This window comes from Haematobia irritans, chromosome 1, assembly GCF_050003625.1.
Source record: "Haematobia irritans isolate KBUSLIRL chromosome 1, ASM5000362v1, whole genome shotgun sequence".
Taxonomy (NCBI): domain Eukaryota; kingdom Metazoa; phylum Arthropoda; class Insecta; order Diptera; family Muscidae; genus Haematobia; species Haematobia irritans.
In genome coordinates, this window is record NC_134397.1 from 49113681 (window position 1) to 49133970 (window position 20290).

Sequence of the window (20290 nt, forward strand, 5' to 3'; positions counted from 1 at the left end):
AGACCAAATGCAAAAAATAGATATTGGTGACTAAAAAAAATCAAAATTAAAAAGTAAAAAGTCTCATGTACAGTTTTTGAGCTATATTATCGCCTGATATCGGCTATACATAGTCCTGATATTGGATCTCCTATATCTAAGAAACCATTTGAGAGGAATTGACCAGACCAAATGCAAAAAATATATATTGGTTACTACAAAAAATCAAAATTAAAAACTAAAAAGTCTCATGTACAGTTTTTGAGCTATATTATGAAGTAAAAACCATTTTATTACTAAAGTTATTCAGCTTTTTTTTCAGTGTACTCTCAATTAAAAATTACACATTAAATAGTCATTACAGAAAACATTACATAGCTCAGCTTACCATTTTTTACTATCAGCTACTCTAACAGAGTGTTAAAACATCGATCAAAAGCAGTGGTGCCAACTCCCGGAAGGGAAAAAGCACCAAAACTATATTATAAATTCTAACATACCACCTCCAACCACAAAAACTACTAACGCCAACTAAAATTCAATGCTCTCCTAAAAAAAAAAACAAAAAAAAAAAGTTCCAAAGATGTATTATAGAAGATTTCGTGTATTGTTTTGGCGCATTATTAATTTTATTAAATTATGAACCTCTATTCAAGTGTACACCTTGATCGCTTTGAATGCTTTCATACAATTCCTTTTGGTCAGTAATGTCTTTCAAATTTCAAAATATTTTTTTGGAGGAGAAAAACATTTTTCGACATTAAATTTGGAAATATTAATATTTATTTCAATTATGAGTGCTTTTGTGAATTTAATACAAACGTTTTTAATTACATCTTTATCTAGTTCAGAAATTCGGCACTAGTCGCTAGACAAAAGGAGCAAAAACTCCTGTTACCAGGTATAAGTATAATTATGCCTGCGCCAAATTGATTCTAAACATTACCCTAAATACTAATAAAAAACGAAACCATACCACCTTAATAACAATCAAATTCTACATTTAGCAATATAGTAGTTTCTTAAGCTTTTGAAAGTCTAATCCGAATTTTTGTATGAAAATATATCGTCAGTTAAACTTAATACTGTTCAAATTGAAAAAAGCACCAAAAGCACTAAATGAAAATGCCAGAAAGCACCAAGTTGGTGCTTTTTTTTTTGAAAAAGCACTAAAAATGCAATTTGGTTCTTTTTGGAAATCAAAAAGCACTAAATTTGGTGCTAAAAGCACCAAATTGGCATCACTGATCAAAAGTGAGAGAGAGCGCGTGAGTAAAATAGTAAGAGCATAATTGTGAGAAACTCCACATTTATTGTTATGGCCAATACAACTGTTGCGACAGCAGCAGTAACTGTGTTTTAACGACTACAGACAGTTAACATTAAAACTTTGCGTTAACAACATCGGTAACACGGTTAAGCGCGTTTAGTGAAACAACGTGCGTGTTTTATTTGTTAATACAAAGCCCCTAATTGATTAAGTGATTGATTTTCAACAAAATAAATAATAAAACCAAACTATAATCTAATGGAAATGACGAAAAACAAGAAAAATAAAATACAAAAAAAGTAAATGGCATAATTAAAGAAACAATTATTGCAAAAATGATATCGAATAACGAAACAAAATAAATTAAAAAAAAATAAATAAAATAAAATTTAATGAAAATACGATATAGAGTTTGTTGCCACATAAGGAAATCTATTAGAAGTCTTGATTTCGCCGCAACCACATATTGCAGCAATTGTTGTTAGATATTTTTGTCTATTATTTGTGGTGATTTTAAATAGTAGTGAAGATTTAAAGGTGGTGGTGGTGGCAGTGGAGGTGGTCCCCGTGGTTTCCATAGACGCGATTAGTCATCACAAAGCCAGACTTGGGATTGTTGCGTATCCACCTCAGCCACCATAGTTTTTCTCCATGACAAAATACAATAGTCACAACATATTGGAAGAGGAAAATTCAATAAAACGAAATGAAAAACCTCCCTAAGAAAACCGCAGAAAAAAAACTAGTTTTCACTAAAGTTTTCTTTTTTTTTTTTTTGGTTTAATGTTTGTTTTCAATTGCCATCATTATCATCATCAGTGGCGACCACTACCAGGAGACAACTTTGGTCTAAGATCAATCCATGCTTCAGCAAAGACACAATTGTATTTTACAAGACATTATCATCATTTATTCGAAATGGAAACCTATTTTTACCACCGCGATTTTCTTTTCCAAACGTCATTGTGTCGTCGCCGTTTTTCCACTATTAACCTGTGGTGTTTTTGTTGTTATTGTTATTGTAGTAGCGTTAAATCCAAGAAAAACGTTTTTTTGTGTTTCACTGTGTTTTTTTTTTCTTGTTGCCCCCTGACTCTGCAGAGTTGCTAGACAGTTGATTTAAGTGAAAGTGGACGTTTCATGAATAAATCCATATGGTTTGGATCTTCACATTTCGCCAAAGTTGTTTTCAGTGCGTGTATGTGTTGTGTTTCATTTGGGTTTGCTTGCTATAGAAAATTATTTTTCCTTACCTCACCATGAATTTTCGGATATAAAAATTCGATTTATACGAGGCTGGATACTAAACTAAAGAAAATATTGATGGAATGATCATTCATTCGATAAGGGACAAATGTAGAACTTCTCTCATTTCCCTCAGTGAGCCTAGACTCTATTTTCAACTATCTCAGTTCCAAAGCCTAACACAAAAATAATTTCTTCCTTCCAAAACTAAATTTTTATACGCAAACAAACTTCGAATTTTATTTTTGCACTAATGAAGTTAAAATTTCCCACAGAAGACAGTTCTCAAGTTCTCAACTCTCTGAAGTTCAACTAACTCAGAAGTTCTCAACTAACTAATGCTGCTACAATGGACTGAATAGTCTAAGTGAGCCTGAATCGAATCGGATTGCCAATTTAACCTTTAACCTAATGCTGTCACTGGTTATAGATATTTATGCGGGGGAAATAAATCCGTATAGGAATATTCCTTTCCGTGGCACCTTTGGGCGAAATAACGAGAGAATACCTGGTCGATATAGACCCATTACAGTGACTTGTAGGAGCGGCCATTGTGCCACTGTAGTGGCAAATTTGTCATTTGTTCGAGTGGTGATGGTTAGGTTAGGTTAGGTGGCAGCCCGATGTATCAGGCTCACTTAGACTATTCAGTCCATTGTGATACCACATTGGTGAACTTCTCTCTTATCACTGAGTGGTGCCCGATTCCATGTTAAGCTCAATGACAAGGGACCTCCTTTTTATAGCCGAGTCCGAACGGCGTTCCACATTGCAGTGAAACCACTTAGAGAAGCTTTGAAACCCTCAGAAATGTCACCAGCATTACTGAGGTGGGATAATCCACCGCTGAACAACTTTTTGGTGTTCGGTCGAAGCAGGAATCGAACCCACGACCCTGTGTATGCAAGGCGGGCATGCTAACCATTGCACCGCGGTGGCTCCTAGTGGTGATACTTTTGTGACACTAAATTTCAATCTCTTTCATATTCTTGTGCCACATTTTCTTCATAATGTGACACTTTTTATACTGTAATATTTATACATTGTTATCCTAAATACCGTTAAGATTAGGAATATGTTTTAACACTTTTCAAGTGGTTTTATGCCACCTTTTCTTCATACTCTGCAAGTTTTTTATACTGTAATATTGTTTATACATTTTGTAAGACACACCGATCATTATGGACATGATCGGGTTACTCTTCTGAATATTAAACGTCAAGGAAAGCTATTCAATGAAATGGAAATAAAATGATTGTTAGGTTAATAAGAATCTAAACTGAAAAAATTTATTTATTTATACAAGCGTTACAACTGCTACTGAAAAAAGTGTCACTTTTTGTGCCACTTGGCTTCATTGTGTAAAAACGGATGATAGCAAATCGGTAGATTGAGAAAAGAATAAGGACTAACGAAAGGTTACATGGAAACTGCTTTGTAATACAACAAAGTAAAGAGCTGTTTATGTTTCTTTTTAAATTCTCTTCTTCAAAAGCAAAAAAAAAGTCGCAATAATATTCAAATTTTTGAATAAGTTTAGATTTGTTCGAATTGGCTACCTTTGGTACGAATTATGGCCGACAAAGCAATCACGCGCTGTGTGAAAGTAGCTCTGCGGTATTTGGGCCCATTCCGCGGTATTGTGGCCCATTTCGCCGGTAGAAATGAAGGAATTAACGTGTGCTGAGTACGATGGTACAGATTCATGTTGGAATATCCATGGTCTGCGGCCGCAACATTTGTCTTCCCAGGGCTTCAATACTGTCTTCAGAACATTTTCCCGATAATATTGGGCATTTATTTTGGACCCCACGGTCGATGAATACGAGCGACTACCGACCGTTACGGCGGCACTTGGGTTCTGGTTTTCAATCGAAGATGTACATTTTCCACTTTTTAAGTCATTCTATGATGACACATGCCGAGTGCGATGGTGCTGAGTCCTATTGTAATGTCTATGGTCTGCGGCCGGAATAGTTTTCTTTCCAGGGCTTCAATACCGTCTTCGGAACATTTTACCGATAATATAGGGTATTTGGTTTCATCCCACGGTCAATGAATACGACCGGGAAGCGAACATCGGACGCTACGGCGGCCCATACTATTATCCATCGCCGGCACTTGATGCACCGGTTATCAATCGAAGATGTAAATTTCCAGCTGAGCCCTTTGACAAGTAAACCCAGTCAGTTTGTTTGTTCACAAACTGTTCAATTTGTAAGGATTTCTCATCGGAGAAACCCAAATTCGATAACTGACCTCTTTCTTGCATGTGAAGCATCTCCTTGGCTCTTTCCAGTCTAACTTTTTTGGTGCATCGGTGCAGCTCTTGCACTTTTTGAAACATCAATGGCTTTAATCCAAGCTCAATTTTCAATATGTGCTGCATCTTATCTCCTGATGTGATCAACTCATGGGCAACTTTTCTACCAATGCGGTGTATATTTTAATCAAATCTGACCTTCACTTTCGGAACATCTCTGGTATTGTTACCGTTTTTTCGTCCACTTTCTCGAGGCGATCATTTTGTTTGTTCACAAACTGCTCAATTTGGAATTGCTTCTGATCGGAGAAAACCAAATTCGGTATCGGGCGACTTTCGCGTAAACAAAGCTACTACTACACCCTCACAAAAAATCGCTTCTGTAACATATACCCCCAAACATATTTTGCTTCAAGCATATACATTTTTGGGTATTGCCCAAACATGTATATGTTTGATCTCTACCAATATATAATATGTTTGAAAGCATATTTGTCTAAACAATATATGTTTGGGTAGTCTAAGTTCCAAACATTTTTTATTTTTGCATCCAAATTCAATAATGTTGTCTTCCAAAAAACAATATGTTATTATGTGACCACATAATATGTTTGGAAGCATTTTGCACCCAAAAATATTATATGCTTAAAAAAAATTCTCCCAAACAATATTATGCTCAATATTTATTTATATATTTATAATCATAATGAATTATGAAAATAAACAGGTAATAACAACATAGGTTTTCGACCTGAATGCTCAAAATTTTGTTTCTGCCCAATTGTATATTCCCCGACATCTTTCTCACTTCCACGAGATTTTTTAGTTCTTAGCACCTTTTTCTGTAATACAAACATTGTAGAAGAAATTATTCAATTTTATGATTTTTTTTATTTTAATTTTACCTTTTGCCGGACGGGGATTCGAACAGCGGACCACACAGTTTGTAAGGATCAAAGAAGTAGCTGATCAATTGCCCAAGGAAAATAAAATGTTAATTTTGTAATAACAAGCAACAACCACCAACTTAATTCAATATCGCTCCCTGTTAAATAGCGCTCCAAGCTACTAAACACATATATGTTTATAGGCTATTTCTAAATTAATATATGTTTGCATTCAAGCATATTATATTTACAAACATTTTATGTACCAAACATAATATGTTCTAACATATTAACATATATGTCCCAAACATGCTATGCTAGTTTATGAACATTATATGGTTGCACTCAAAAATATTGTGTTTAAAAATTTGTGTTCCAAACATATAATGTTTATAGCCAAGCATATGAAAAACAGTCTTTTTCAACCGTGTAGGTTCTTCCCAGTCTAACTCTTCTTGTGCATCGGTGAGCTCTTGCACTTTTTGGGAACTGCAATGGATTTAGTCCAAGCTCCTTTGCAACACTGCAACGAGCAGTGGTAAGAGAAACAAAAGATTTATTAACATTTAAAAGCTGGATGCTCTAACCATAGACACTTGTGGTTTTCCAGCCAAATATAAAGCAATCACACTATCACGCTTGAATGTCATCAGGAATAACTACTTCTGAATGCAATAGATCAAAATGCTTTTGGAAGTTTGTACGTAATAAAATTAACTGTCACTGAAATCTGCCAGCTGTCAGACAAGCTTCTTAGAAAAGATATCAACCTGAAGTTCTTTGCAATACATGTCAGCCGCTCGGTATGGTAAATTCCGAATTCATATTTTGGTATTTTCATGATTTCCTTTAGTTTTAGTCTACCCTCTTATTCCACCAAAAAACAGTCAACATTTTTTTATTTGCGTGGTTGGGGTATATTTGTCCATAACATCAAGTACACAATTGCACGCATCAGTGATGAACCCTCCCCCTCGCATAGCAATAAATATTACAACGCATCGCTTGTTAGTATCTTTTTGCGCATGCGCAACTTGTTTTTAGGTATTAAATTTTTCTTTAGAGGAGCTGCCAAAATTTTAAACATGTATTGTTATTTTATACATCAAACATGTTTTGCTTTGTTTTTTTATTTCTGACTATATATTTTTTTGTTTTTAATCAAAAAGCCATTGAAGCTTCTTCTTTTGATGAAAAGAAAAATGATTGGATTTTTTACTTCATATTTTATATCACTTTCACTATTTATTCACTGTCTAGATGGCCAATGTCCCCCGAGTAGCAGCTGCCATATGACTTAACTGAATTTAGAAATTATTAACACATGGGAAACTCAAAAATTACAGAGATTTGAATTGTAATGCTTTGCATATTCGTCATAAATGTTTGGGATACATGAAAGGGGTAATTGCAATTCAAACATGGACAAGATCTCCAAGACGTTAAACATTTCTTCACAAATTTACTGTAAGTTGGAGTTTGCAGTTGTCAATTGAGATGATTGGGCATTTCAATATTTATAAAATATGAATGCGTTGTCACAGAGCCAACTAATAAACTTCAATATTAGAAAGTAGCTCCAGTCTTTATCGACTTTGTCCCTAACTTCCTGACTGATGACAATAGAATGCTGTTCGGTCCGAGGGACTCGTTTTCGCCTTATTTTTGCACAGTCATCCTCGGTCACAGCCGTTTGTATTTAAGATCGAGCTTATTCAGGTTCATCGCCTACTTCTCTAGCTTTTGTGTAGAGAATCCCTTTGTCCATCTCTATTGCAAGAATTTAGATTTTAGAGACAGCCCAGTTTCCTCTCCAGATTTCATCCTTTTGCTTCGCTAACTTTGATGCCTTTGAGGGGGAAATGGGGCGGATACGATCCGCTTTAAAGCAACATCTATCGGATACATCGGTCACAGCCGTCTGTATTTGAGAACGAACTACTTCAGTTTCATCATGCTTTTATTTAGACGACCATCGCTGACCATTTTCCTTCTTATATTTGGCAATATGATATTCGGAAAATATCCTATTGCCTTGGAAATAGTTTCTAGTTCACCAGGAAATTGTGAAGATTAATAAATTTGGGGTGGTCAGGGCTATATCTATATGGCAGATCCTCTTGCGATGCACAAGACCACAATGACAAATGGAAAGATTTAAAAGGGACAATACCCAGCTCTGAGAATCAACTGTTATGCTGTTATGACCATTTAAATCACCAAAAAGGTCGACTTTCTCATCCCAAAAAAGGAATTGACTCAATGTTCGGTTCGTAAAACCGTTTCGTTATTCGTTAAAGAATATTTTGATTGTTTTAATGAAAATGTTTTCGTATGTGTCTGGCAAACAGAATCGGTGGGCAAAATTTGTAGCCGAAATTTGAATTGTAATGCTTTGCATACCATTAAGATGTCTGCGGACTTCCATCGGCCATACGAAGCAATCTCATGGCTCTGTTTTTTTTAAGGCTTCTGACCTCAAATTCCGGGGTATATTGACTGACAATTCCATAGAGGTCTTGCAGATGGAAAACTTGATTGGATTTGTTTCCTTCTCATCTCATGGCTCTCATTTTTTCTGGCCCACATACACCCAAAAAAAAAGTGACCCCACCGTGGAAGAAAATGTAGGTTTATTTTAGAAAATTTTAACTAAAATAGTTTTCTAATTGCAACATGTTACAAATAAGTTAATACTTTTTGTCAAATTGAAGAAAATTTTTTAAAAATAATTAATTTTTTTCTGTTGTTTAAGAAAATTTCATATGTTGGAAGAAAAAATTGGATTTAAAAATTGTTAAAATGTCTTTAGCGCTGTACAAAGTTCGAGACAGGTACAATTTTAGTAAAATCTACGCATTTGAGAGACTTATGGACTCAATTTAAACAAACTTCTGCCATTTTAGGAAAATATGAACTATTTTATTTTTTAGTAAAATTTGTATACAACTTTTTTTCTTGTTTTTAGTTCACGTCATTAAAGTTAGCAAAAAATTATTCAAATAAGGAACATTTACTCATATTGTGCAAAATTTAACTAAAATCAACTAATCTTCATGAACTAAAATCAAGTTCAGTAGGTTGTTTCTGGGTGTATTCAGGTGCACACAAAAAAAAAAATTCTGGTTCAATCACGAAATTAATTGATCCAATTAATTTTTTAATTGAAATGTCTTCAATCACAGAAATGATAGTATCAATTAAAAAATTAATTGAAGGTCAATTAAAAAATTAATTGATCCAATTAAAAAATTAATTGATACTATTAATTTTTGTGATTGATTTTTGTTTCAATTAAAAAATTTGTTGAATCAATTAAATTTTTAATTGAATATTTTTTAAAACTCAATTAAAATTTTAATTGGAAAATTGTTCGTGAAATTTTTTTCTGTGTGTATATTGAGGTAAAACTCATGGCTCTCTTTTTTTGAAGGTTTCTGATCTAAAATTCAGGGTCATATTGACTCTCAATTCTATGGAGGTCTTGTAGATGGGAAAACTTAATTGGATTTGCTGCCTTCTCATCTCATGGCTCTCATTTTTTTGGAATTTTCTTCTCTCAGTGTCCCACAAATTCAGTTGTATACGAGTATTGAGGCCAACTCAATCGTGGTCTTGCAGATATAAAACTTGATGCATTTTGAAATCCATTCTGGAGGAGATTTGCTGCCTTGTTGAATCCCTTTCTTGAAGTCTGACATTCCTCGTGAAGCATTTATATTTATTATTATGGGCGGACTCGGATTGTTGAATGGTGTAGTTGTAGTTGAGATCGTTTTTACTAAGTGCTCCCGAGGAAATTTGTCATCGATTTCTAAACCATCGCCAAGAACAAGAAGTCTGAATCGATATTATCAGAAATACTAAAATTTCTCATTGACGATAGTACTGTCGTACGCATGATCTTCATAGTTTCCCCAAAAGATTCATTTCAACAAATTTCATTTGTGAAGTGTCACACATATCACAATTGTTTATTTCCATTAATTTTTGGCAAATTGAAACATAATTACTTGGTTACATATGTGTACCCATCCCAACATCGTATAAGATGGTACAAGTGTCGCAATGACCTCTTCGGTATTTCGAGAGAAAAATAGCACAAACCACTAATAAACGGATAAGATGTGTAGGAAATATATATGTTTATGGCATATGCATCAAATTAATACTTTTAGCATAGAGCGAGGAAATAAATGATGGAAAAAAGTCATAAGACATTACCCTAGCCAGACAAAGTAATTAAGCAAAAAAAAAAAAAACAAAAAGGTAAAAAAAGACATACGACTTGGTTGTGTATTTTTGACGTAATCGCGTCGGGGTAATGAACGTGAGTCTGTCCGTCCCTTAGTCCGTTCGTCTGCTCAAGCATATGACCAGGGGATTTGCGTTTAAGATTTCTTAAAAGTTAACAACTTAGCAGTTGTAGCTGCAGAGGCGAGAAGAGAGTCCAACCAAAAATTAATTATTTTAAATGGACACCACCACCATAACAAACGACGAAGCCATTGTTAGCAGCAGCACCGGTACCACGCCATAGTCCCATGTCATGTCAAGTTGTTTGTTATAAACAAATGCAAATGCTAATAAACAAATAAAAAATCCTCAACTCAACAACAATGGCAAATAATAGAGTGAGAAAAAACAACAAATAAAACGAAAATGAAAACGAGATTGCTTAAAATCTGTTGCTGTTGCTGCATATTATTCATATTTTTTTGTGGTTTGAAGAATAGTGTTGCCACTTGTGTTTCTAAAAGGGCAAATGAAAAAAATGCTTAAAAATGAAAATTTTGGTTCAGTTCAATCATAGAAAAAATCATGAACGATGTGCTCATTTCAAAACGGTTCCTTCAAGAAAGTGAATCAACATACATGTGGTGTCAAACGGAGAACAGACGGAGAACAATCTGACAACAATAAAATGATAACATGCGTTGTCAGAACAACAACTAGCGTTCATGATCTGAAAACGTAATGTTTACGAATTTATAAAAAAAATGACTCGAACCTGGATTGCCTGAACCATACACGTTAACAGGCGCCTTAGCACATTGCACCACCGACGGAGTTGCCATAAGAACGTCGAACGAATATTTTAGAAGACTTTTCATGGCCAATAAAAAAACGAAAGCCGTTCATGAAATCGTAGATGGAACCGTGAAAATTCCTTTTCGATTTTTCGTTTACGATTTTTCGTTCACGAATTTTTCGTTTGTTACCATCCGTTCACGAATTTGGAACGTATTTTTTTTTCTATTAGTGCACCAGCTTACTGAAGGGGGAAAATCAACCGCTGAAAAACTTTTTGGTGTTCAGTCGAGACTGGGATTTAACCCACGACCCTTTCCATACAAGGGGGAATGCTAACCATTGCTCCACTTTGGGTTCCACTAATTGCCATATTTCAGACGCGAAATGTTTGCCACTTTTTGCCATTTTGTGCAAATTTTTAATTCCTTTCTTATTGCAATAGTAAATATTGAACATGGATTCCTTTAAAATTGCGGATTTGATCGTAGCCTCAACATGAAGTTGGATTATTGGTTTCAATTAATTAATTTTGATCACTTTTTCCTCGTCAAACAATAATAATATCCAGCGGATAATTGTGACACCTGAAAATATGCAAAGAAATTTTTCTGTTGTTGGTTTTATTTAGATCTAATTTGAAAAAAAGAACTCGCCTTCATAATTTCACAGAAAAAAATTTTTAAAATTAATTTAATTCGTATGCAGCAGGAGTCTGAATTTTTCTACGCCAAAATCGAGGGTAAAGGATTTTCTTGTAAACCTCCCTCCCTAAGAATCTTTAGAGTTGGTTGGGATACTGTAGTTGTAGATTTGCGAGGAAAATCATCTTCGCCCAGGAGGAACAAACAAGGCGTAACTCAAGGCCATGTCCCCTACACTTGAACTTTTACGTGTCGAGAGCTCCTTAATCATCACCAGATTTCCATTTGATAAGGTCTACGGACGACTGTTCCATAGTTACATCAGATAGAGATTAGATCTAATTTGAAAAAAAAAAACGCCTTCATAATTCACAGAAAAAAATTTTTAAAATTCATTTAATTCGTATTTTCTAATTTTTAAAATATTATGCCACTTTTTTTAAATTTGTGTGCAATTTGTAATTGTTAGTCATAATTTTTGTGCCACTTTTATGAATTTTTCCGCGGAAACGCTTTTAAAATTATGCCACTTTTATAAAATGTGTGTGCCACCTTTAATTGCTGGTGATACTTTTTGTGCCACTTTTAAAATAAAAATAAAAAAATTTTAAATTCATCTAATTCGTATTTTCTACATTTTAAAAAAGTATGCCACTTTTTTTTAAATTATGTGCAATTTGTAATTCCTAGTAATAATTTTTGTGCCATTTTTAATTGCTAGTGATCATTTTTGTGCTACTTTTATGAATTTTTCAACGGTAACGCTTTTAAAAGTATGCCACATTTTTTAAATTTGTGTGTCACCTTTAATTGCTAGTGATACTTTTTGTGACACTTTTAAGAATTTCTCACTGGTAACGTTGAAGAAATATTTTTTTTTGGTGTTAAAATTTTAAACTTTTCGGAGTGATACGAAAAACGAACAAAAGAACAAAGTTTGAAATATAGCTCCGAAATTTGGACAAGTGTAATATCAATTTTACAAAAAATTACTTGCCGTAATATTTTTGTTTTTTCATAGGGCAACTCTGGCGAAGAACTAAAACGAAATAAAGCTCTGAATTTTTCTCATTATTAGTGCTCCGTTTTATGAATGACGTTATTTTTTTTGTATATTTTCTTTTTGTTTTCGGAAGGGTAAAAAAGCTATAATAAATTAATTTTAAACTAGAGGAGGAACTTCATTTAGAGAAAAAAAACGAGACACACAGGTGAATGTTTTTATTTGGTTCGTTTGACCGTCTCTCTGTTTGCCTCTGCTATACGAAATGAGTTATGAATAAAACCCAAAAACAAATACCCATCCAGACGCAGTTGAAAAAACGAAAAGTAAAGAAAATTTTAAATCAACAACATCATATTATAAAAATGCTAATTCTGCCACCTTATAATAATAATAGTTTTGTTTGTCATTGATAAATATTCTCCCTGTTTACAGGGATGATGATTCATTTTGGAGGTTAAATTTCAAATATGGAATTGCTGAAGTTTCACATTCTTTTTTTTTTTTTAATTATTTAGTACGCGAGACATTGACATTTTCCCAGCTTTTTGTTTTGGCTTTTGCGGAATAGACTTTGAAAAGTGTGTTTTTTTTATTTTTACTTCAATAGTGCTGCGTATATGTGAACAAAGCCAAGTTTTTAACACGGATGGTATTGTAAAAGTAACGCACATCTTGCTAAACGTTGCTTAAACCAGAATTTTTGAGAAAATTAATATACGAGGGCGGTGCCAAAAAATTAATCGATCTAACAAAAGGCTTTCAATGTTTAACTTAAAGCAAATGATCCCACACACAAAAAATATATTTTTATGTTCAATCACGAAATTAATTGATCCAATTAATTTTTAATTGAAATGCCTTCCATCAAAAAAATGATAATATCAATAAAAAAATTAATTGAAAGTCAATTAAAAAATTAATTGATCCAATTAAAATGTTTGTGATAGATTTTTGTTTTAATTACAAAATTTGTTGAATTAATTAAATTTTTAATTAAATATTTTTTAAAACTCAATTAAGTTTTTAGTTGGACAAAAGTTTTGTGAACTTTTTTCTGTGCAGAGTAAATACAATGGGAAAATCCGAGATCCATGGCGGAGTAAGGAATAATAGGGAGGATTGTACTAGGTTTCTGACCAATACCATCCATGTTCCATGCCTCAGTATCCTCGAAAATAGCGATGGATTTTCTTCTTCTGTAATCAGAAAAGCAAGCAAAATTCTGGAAACAAATTTATTACTTCCTACTTCAAAAGTTTTGTGAACTTTTTTCTGTGCAGAGTTAATACAATGGGAAAATCCGTGAGCCATGGCGGAGTAAGGAATAATAGGGAGGATTGTACTAGGTTTCTGACCAATACCAAGCAAAATTCTGGAAACAATTTTATTACTTCCTACTTCACAGAACACCGAACATCAACAAGGTTTCCGCTCTAGCAGGAGTACGACCATGGCGTTGTGCCAATTGACAGCCGATATTGCAGAGTGATTGAAAAGCACGCAAAACGTTTAATTCTCGTAGCATTCGATCTGTGTAAAGCTTTTGATACGGTAAACCACATCATCCTCTTAAGGGATATTATGGAAACCTCCCTCCCTAAGAATCTTAAGGGATGATTGAAAAACTAGATAACTGGTAGACAATCCTGTAGGGAATTTAAAGGAAAAACATCTTAGTCCATACAAGGCGTACCTCAAGGCGGTGTCATCATCTCTCTTTAACTTGTACGTGGCAGGAGTTCCACATCACCGTCAGATGTCCATCTGATAACCTATACGGGTGACAGTTCCATAGTTCCTAAAGATAGAGACGTCAAAGATCTTGAGATGAGTATAAATGACTATCTCACCACACTTAGTGATTTCTTTGTCAGCAGGAGTTTGAATTTTTCTACGCCAAAATCGAGGGTAAAAGATTTTCTTGTAAACCTCCCTCCCTAAGAATCTTTAGAGTTGGTTGGGATACTGTATTTGTAGATTTGCGAGGAAAATCATCTTCGCCCAGGAGGAAAAAACAAGGCGTAACTCAATGCCATGTCCCCTCCACTTGAACTTTTACGTGTCGAGAGCTCCTTATTCATCACCATATTTCCATTTGATAACGTCTACGGGCGACTGTTCCATAGTTACACCAGATAGAGATGTCAAGGAGCTATAGATGAGGATTAATGACTACTCATGGCACTTAGAGATTTCTTTGTCAGCAGGAATTTTTCTCACGTGTAAGAACCTCATGGTGCTTAAGCGTTTGACAGCCTTTTCCTCTTTGGAAGATATGCGGAACTGGTTGCTAAAAACGTTGAGAGTAGAAACAAGATCCTGAAGCATCTGTGGGAAAGAGAAAGAGATTGGTCGATTTGTCGTCCCTTTATTGATTATCCTGATCCCATTTGGCACTCAATATAAGCGAGACCCAATGAAATCATTTTTAAACTGTGCAGAATAATGCGCTGCGTATTGCCACTGGATGTCACTCTAAGACACCGGCATAAGTCCAAAATGCTCTCGGTGAGGCAAAACTGCGACCCTTCGCCTCCATCAGCACCTTATAAATTATACAGGGGCAAACAACCCAAACCATGTCACCTTCAGGAGGGAAACCTTTTGAACGAGCCAAGACCATCCGGTTCGACTTCACAAGAGACACAAGCAATTAATCACCTGATCGGCGATGGCAGAATAAGGGCGGTATTGGAAGCCGGGCATAAGACAGCGGTTTAGAAGGCAATGTCTTCCTAACATAGACCACCACCAATCATCGATGACGAGAGACGGCTACCTAGAGAGGGAACACTTCGGTATTATTCCAATTGCAATGTGGCATCTCCAGTTACCTGAACTGTTACCTCTTTCTTCTGGCATTTCTTCTCATGTCCTTCGAAAACAACAGACATGACACCTACTTCATTCTGGACTCATCAGGCAGCACCTTCGGAATCAATACAAAAATTTATTAGTTCTAAAGTCTTTGGAACCGGATCAATTTTTATTTTTTCAATGCATGTACTGACTGTTACTATAATTTCTTGAAGTGTAAAGGGAAAACTAGAACACGCATACTCTCACATGTGTTATTTACAATAAAAACCACTATGGGATTGTAATATAAGAACAAACAACTGGCGGACTACATGCACGTATGTGTGACAATCGCAGTTCCTCTTACTGTTGTTTTTGCCTCTTTTTTTCTACCGTAAACAAGTACTTGACTTGAATTTCCTATTAATTGAATACGCTTCTCTTGAAATAAAATCAAAAGAAGTATTGAACTGATGGTTGTTGTAAGAAACCCTCGCTATCATTAATATCTGGTTTACAATAACATCAATAAAATTTGACCAAAAGCGAATGGTGTAAAATTCCCATTTATGTTTTGGCTGAAAACAGGCATCGTCCAAATGACTTGGCTGACCATCAAGCTTTGAAGAAAAATTCATCGGCATTTTGAGCACTGAGAAAAATAGTGTGATAATTATAATGACTACGTATATTTAAATTTCGTTTGCTTTTATTTCGAAATTTATCTACATAGGATTTAGCATTTTTTTTGCTAAATTTAAATAGTTTGTACCATTTTATTAATTCTTAACCTGTTTTTACCTATTTGAAACACAAAACAAATTAATTACCCATTAAATATATGAAAAAAGCGAGTTATAAAGAAATTGACTCAAATGAACTTCCTGTGCAGTTAAAATAAAGAACATCTTTGGGAGAGCATTTTTGGAAGCTCTTTTAAAGTTGTGCCTTGAGAAGAACTTCCAAAATTTTTTGCTGGGTAGCATAGCTCTTCCATGCTAAGCAAAATTCGCAATCGTTTTAAAAGCACATGAAATATTTGACCGCACGACAATATTTTTTCCAGTGTGCGGATGATTTACGTCATTGCATCTGATGAACTAACCTTATTGCAAAGTTTTACACAATAAATTCGTTAAGAAAGTGGTCCGACAGCTACTACACTGATGGATAAAGCATCGAAATATTAACGAAGTTTATCATTAAAATTGGACCAGACAAACAATTTCATAAATACCATGGGAATTCTTGCTATTATGGATTTTCTGTTAAATAAGGAAACAATTCATACAATTAATGAACATTTTCATTGTTTCAAGGAAAAGTTTTCGTAATGCGAATGAAAAAATATCGAATCAATGAAAATATCTGTGTAAAATGGGGATCCTTTTTCGACTGATAATAATGACGTTAATTGATACAATTAATTTTTTAATCAAACTCGGAAAACTAAGTCATTTAAAAACGTGATGGATTTTTTTTATTTTTAAACTAAAATCAATCAAACCAAAAATCAATTTTTTAATTAAACTAAAAACACTAAGTGAGTTAAGAAAGTAATTGGAAATAGTTACGTTTTTAATGAAAAATTGATCGTGTTCTGCAATCAACTTCAATTAAATTTGTAATTGAATCAATTAAAAAATTAATTTAAATTTGCAAATGAAATCAATTAAGTTTTTAATCAAGTATTATTGTAATGCCCAATTAAAACTGTGATTGATACTATCATTTTCGTGATTGAAGACATTTCAATTAAAAAATTAATTGGATTAATTAATTTCGTGATTGAATCAGAAAAAAATTTTTGTGTGTTCTTTTGAGTGTACATAATGATTTTTTTGATATCTCTTCCAATGTTTTTTTCGGGCATCTATTACATTAAAAATGTTTACATGGATCCAAAGATATAACAGATACTTAAAAGTAACAAATTTTATTTAAAAAAAAAATTAATCAGAGATACAAAATCCTCAACATAAGTCTTAGCCTATATTTGAAGTTTTTATCTTTAATCCAATGATTCAATTTGCCCTACTTCAATGACATAATTTAACGGAGTGACCCAAATTTCGTGTCCTTAGTCAGGTGACAGCCCGATGTATCAGGCTCACTTAGACTATTCAGTCCATTGTGATACCACATTGGTGAACTTCTCTCTTACCACTGAGTGCTGCCCGATTCCATGTTAAGCTCAATGACAAGGGACCTCCTTTTTATAGCCCAGTCCGAACGGCGTTCCACATTGCAGTGAAACCACTTAGAGAAGCTTTGAAACTCTCAGAAATGCCACCAGCATTACTGAGGTGGGATAATCCACCGCTGAAAAACTTTTTGGTGTTCGGTCAAAGTAGGAATCGAACCCACGACCTTGTGTATGCAAGGCGGGCATGCTAACCATTGCACTACGGTGGCTCCCATTCGTGTCCTTAATTTTACGAAAAAAATTTAAAGCAAAGATTATGAACTTTATTTTAATTGAAATTTCTTAATTTTAAAGAAACTTGCCCTTCATATTGAGTAAATTGGTTATCCTAAAATTTAGGTTTAGGTTGTTTTTTCGTGTCCTTAATTTTACGAAAAAAAAAATATAAAGCAAAGATTATGAACTTTATTTTAATTGAAATTTCTTAATTTTAAAGAAACTTGTCCTTCATATTGAGTAAATTGGTTATCCTAAAATTTAGGTTTAGGTTGTTTTTTTTTTTTGCCATTTCGTCAAGAAGTCCAGAAAGGTTTTAAGGAAATGAGAGACATTTGTTTTGGATGTAGAGATTCTTTTAACGTGAATTTCCTTTTTTAACAGTTGGCAACACTGTTTTTGTTTTGCTAACTGATTGTGTTTGTTCAACTTGGTTTTTGGTGACAAATCTTGAAAAGGTGACACAAATAAAGAAATCTCAGAAAAAAAACTGTGCTTTATTTCCACATCAAATTAAAATGAATATGCCAGCCAGAGAGACCACAGTCAGTCAATCAGAGACATTGCCTGGCAAAAAAAAAAGAAGTTCACTTGTTGTTCACATTGCTGCGTTTAATATGTCTTGTGTTTTTCTTTTTGTGCTTGGTGGGTAGTTTCTTGTTGCTTATTTTGTCCGTCCGTCTGTCTGTCTGGCTGGTTGGTCTTCGTTATTGGTAACAATGAATGATGAAGATCTTATTCTGTTTTCATTTGTAATTTTAACACCCAAAAAACCTAAGTACATTTATTTTTGTGTAATTTCATTTCATGTGTCAGCTGATGTGACTGACGTCTACGGCTGCGACTCTGGATGGTTTTTGTGTGAAAGTTTATTAACCTAAAAGTAGTACAAAGTTAATGAACATCAACCCACCGACAATGGTTGGCGGTATCAAATCAAAAAAAAAAAAAAAAACAAAAAAAAAAAAAAACAAAAATGAGAAAAAGAAACACTGAACCCAATTGGCATTCAGTGGAAACAGTTGATTTCGGCACAAAAGTTGCTTAAAGGGTGGGTGTTCTTTGAACTTTAGTTTTCTATTCTCACTCTCATGTCAAATGAACAAAAAATTGTTTTCCATTTTTTCAATTTATATAGAGCATATCTGAAACAAACGGAAGAAGACATAAGATATCCAAACTCATCACAAATTGGCCAGGTCGTAGACGCTGCTTTTAACAAAATTTGTAAATTTCTTACGGTAGGGTCACACTACACTGAAAAAAAAAGCATGGGCGTTTCCAATGATTTTGTCTTTACTTTAACTATTTTGTTACTGATTCCGAGCCAAAGAAGCGGAGAATACAAGTAAGGATAATTTTAAGACACAATTCTCTTTAAAATTTGGGTTTTTTGTACTTGCTTCTAGGAAAAAAAATTTTGATTTTTCGTTTTTTTATATTCTTTTCTTCATATGCTATCAAAGTCCTTTAAAAACGAGTTAACGACAACTTTATTTTCCAAGTTCTGGCTCGACTTCCAGTAGAAATTATGCTATGTTTCTAGTAAAACACATCTTTAAAATAAAGTGTTGAAAAACATGTCCTATTTTTGAACGAATTTTTGCTTTGTAGTCAAGATGCAAAAAGACAACAAATTTAAAGACAATTTCATCAGTTTTAAAGACTTTTCCTTTTTCAAGTTGACCTTAACCCAAAAAAATTTTCTTTCATGTTATGATAACCATTTTTAAGTAAAATTACTTAATTATAAGGACAATACGACTTCATTGAAAAGTTTATCGACTTTTGGACAAGGAAAAAAACTTTATATTAGAGAAATGCGTCTTCTATGCTAAGCAAAATTTGCATTCGTATTTTAAGGACATGAAATCTTTGGCCTCACGACAATATTTTTTTCAGTGTAGGCAAATATTTGACAGACATAAAAAAAGAATTCCTCGCCACAGTGAAACGAGCAAATATTTTTAAGCTCATATTGCATATATAACATCACGATAGGAGCGATTTTCACAAATTGGAAAAGTTTGACACTCATTCTGATCAAATATTTGTCTAGTGTGACTATACCCCTTAAAGACAAATTTATAACACTCAAAGAAATTTTTAGATTGTAATTGGAAAACGTTTTCAATGCCCATATAAATAAAAATGTCGACTTTTCATTTTTTTAACCTCCACCATAGGATGGGGGGTATATTAACTTTGTCATTCCGATTGTAACACATCGAAATATTGCTCTAAGACGCCATAAAGTATATATATTCTGGGTCGTGGTGAAATTCTGAGTCGATCTAAGCATGTCCGTCCGTCTGTTGAAAACACGCTAACTTCCGAACGAAACAAGCTATCGACTTGAAACTTGGCACAAGTAGTTGTTATTGATGTAGGTCGGATGGTATTGCAAATGGGCCATATCGGTCCACTTTTACATATAGCCCCCATATAAACGGACCCCCAGATTTGGTTTGCGGAGCCTCTAAGAGAAGCATATTTCATCCGATCTGGCTGAAATTTGGTACATGGTGTTAGTATATGGTCTCTTACAACCATGCAAAAATTGGTCCACATCGGTCCATAATTATATATAGGCCCCACATAAACCGATCCCCAGATTTGGCTTGCGAAGCCTCTAAGAGAAGCAAATTTCATCTGATCCGCTTGAAAATTTAGTACGTGGTGTTAGTAACAGGTTGGCTGATAAGTCTCCGGTCTGACACATAGATAGCCTCGCTAGTATTAAA

The 20290-nt window shown here is 34.0% G+C and overlaps 1 protein-coding gene across 1 annotated transcript in view; it reads left to right on the top strand.

Annotated features, from left to right (window-relative positions):
• The first annotated feature begins 1377 nt into the window (after positions 1-1377).
• Csk (C-terminal Src kinase) overlaps positions 1378-20290 on the top strand; it is a 57938-nt gene continuing 39025 nt past the window's right edge. Inside the window, exon 1 of the mRNA XM_075290208.1 lies at positions 1378-1548. The gene's annotated coding sequence lies outside the window, so the exon portion shown is untranslated. The remainder of the gene's footprint in view (positions 1549-20290) is intronic.